Genomic DNA, 2,479 nt, shown 5'->3' on the forward strand with positions numbered 1-2,479 from the left:
GGGTCGTAAGTTCCATCCTCACAGGTGAAAGATGAATTTTGGAAATCAGTTGCGCGTCGTGGCTGTATAGCAAACAGTATCTGTGATGACGAACAATTAGCAACAGGCGTTGTTTTAAGAATTACTCTCAGATGTGATTAAGGCGAATGGCGCAGATAAAGCATTTGCCAAAGCGGTACAGCAGAAGGTGGGACGAGGCAGTCTGAATTACATTTTACAGATGTATTTCTCACATATCTCAGAGCCTCTCGCGGTCGTCGTCGTCGTCGTCGTCGTCGTCGTCGTCGTCGTCGTCGCCGCCGCCGCCGCTTCTGCAGAAGTAGCAAATGGCCATCGTAGCAAATGCGGCGAGGGACGCCCTGCCTTCGATTCCGAATGCACAAAGTGTGTGGTCTTGTTTCTCAGTCTATATTTGATCGGTCTCGTAAGAGGTTGAATGTAACGAATGGGTGGGAAAGAGCAAGGGGCAGCGGCTGTGTAGAACGAAAACACAAATCCTCAGGGGTGTGAGCGTTTCGAGATGAGTCGCATACATGTATATGTTGGTCGTCAGTGACCATGTGGCCTAATGGATAAGACGTCGGACATCGGATCTGAAGATTACAGGTTCGAATGCTGTCACGCTTGTGTTTTTCCAGTTCTGAAAAAGAAACATAACGTTTTAATGTAGCAATTGAGCAGTACGAAACCGTCTGAATGTTGCTGTTGACCATTTTTTGCTTGGAGATGCTCTTGAGCTTGAAACACACACAACAAGACCGGTGTTAACTAGCGAAATGGTCGGCAGAGTGCCGACACCGCGAGTTTTGACTGGCACTTGCACATATAAAACAAGGTCGTAAAGTAACTCGTTCGGCTTTTGAGTCACATAAAGTATGTGTGTTAATTTTGACGCCACTATCTCTGCATGTTGTCATGCAATTTCTTTACCTCTCAGAAATGATTATGACATAAAAGTGAAGTACGTGACGAGTGTGACGTTAGGAAAACATTAGGCTGCATGGAGAGAAACTGTATGGGACCACCCAACCGAAACGAGTACTGTGTGACGTGCTACCCGGCAGGTATTCACCGCGGAATTTTGTTCCGCTGCAGATGTAAATTACCGTTTTTCTGATTAACGATATTTAATGGAAATAGCAACTGTTAACTTTGCCTACGTCTCTGTCAGTCGCAAGGAATCTGTATTTGAAGGTGAAGGTGATTTTGTAGACATGTGTGAAAGACATGTTCTGAAATGCAAGTGTTGATGTTTCGAGAGCACATCGGTTACGTGTCAGATGTGTAGCCAAGCAGTAATGGGTCGCCATAGCTGTTAATATTAGCCTGTAATATGAAGTGTTGTCAGCAGAAGTCTGATGATGCAGACGACCGTAAGGACGAAGTACCCAAGAGTACCGCTAGGCCACTCCTCTTTAGCTCAGTGGTAGAGCACTGGTCTAATAATCCAGGGGTCGTAAGTTCCATCCTCACAGGAGAAAGATGAATTTTGGAAATCAGTTGCGCGTCGGGGCTGTATAGCAAACAGTATCTGTGATGACGAACAATTAGCAACAGGCGTTGTTTTAAGAATTACTCTCAGATGTGATTAAGGCGAATGGCGCAGATAAAGCATTTGCCAAAGCGGTACAGCATAAGGTGGGACGAGGCAGTCTGAATTACATTTTACAGATGTATTTCTCACATATCTCAGAGCCTCTCGCGGTCGTCGTCGTCGTCGTCGTCGTCGTCGTCGTCGTCGTCGTCGTAGTCGTCGTCGCCGCCGCCGCCGCTTCTGCAGAAGTAGCAAATGGCCATCGTAGCAAATGCGGCGAGGGACGCCCTGCCTTCGATTCCGAATGCACAAAGTGTGTGGTCTTGTTTCTCAGTCTATATTTGATCGGTCTCGTAAGAGGTTGAATGTAACGAATGGGTGGGAAAGAGCAAGGGGCAGCGGCTGTGTAGAACGAAAACACAAATCCTCAGGGGTGTGAGCGTTTCGAGATGACTCGCATACATGTATATGTTGGTCGTCAGTGACCATGTGGCCTAATGGATAAGACGTCGGACATCGGATCTGAAGATTACAGGTTCGAATGCTGTCACGCTTGTGTTTTTCCAGTTCTGAAAAAGAAACATAACGTTTTAATGTAGCAATTGAGCAGTACGAAACCGTCTGAATGTTGCTGTTGACCATTTTTTGCTTGGAGATGCTCTTGAGCTTGAAACACACACAACAAGACCGGTGTTAACTAGCGAAATGGTCGGCAGAGTGCCGACACCGCGAGTTTTGACTGGCACTTGCACATATAAAACAAGGTCGTAAAGTAACTCGTTCGGCTTTTGAGTCACATAAAGTATGTGTGTTAATTTTGACGCCACTATCTCTGCATGTTGTCATGCAATTTCTTTACCTCTCAGAAATGATTATGACATAAAAGTGAAGTACGTGACGAGTGTGACGTTAGGAAAACATTAGGCTGCATGGAGAGAAACTTTA

At 45.9% G+C, this 2,479-nt stretch overlaps 1 non-coding gene across 1 annotated transcript; it reads left to right on the forward strand.

The window, feature by feature from the left end:
* The first annotated feature begins 1,409 nt into the window (after positions 1-1,409).
* On the forward strand, positions 1,410-1,481 carry Trnai-aau (transfer RNA isoleucine (anticodon AAU)). Its single transcript has one exon. It is a non-coding gene; the product is annotated as a tRNA-Ile (tRNA).
* Positions 1,482-2,479: the final 998 nt, after the last annotated feature.

Source organism: Schistocerca gregaria, unplaced genomic scaffold, assembly GCF_023897955.1.
Source record: "Schistocerca gregaria isolate iqSchGreg1 unplaced genomic scaffold, iqSchGreg1.2 ptg000169l, whole genome shotgun sequence".
NCBI lineage: Eukaryota > Metazoa > Arthropoda > Insecta > Orthoptera > Acrididae > Schistocerca > Schistocerca gregaria.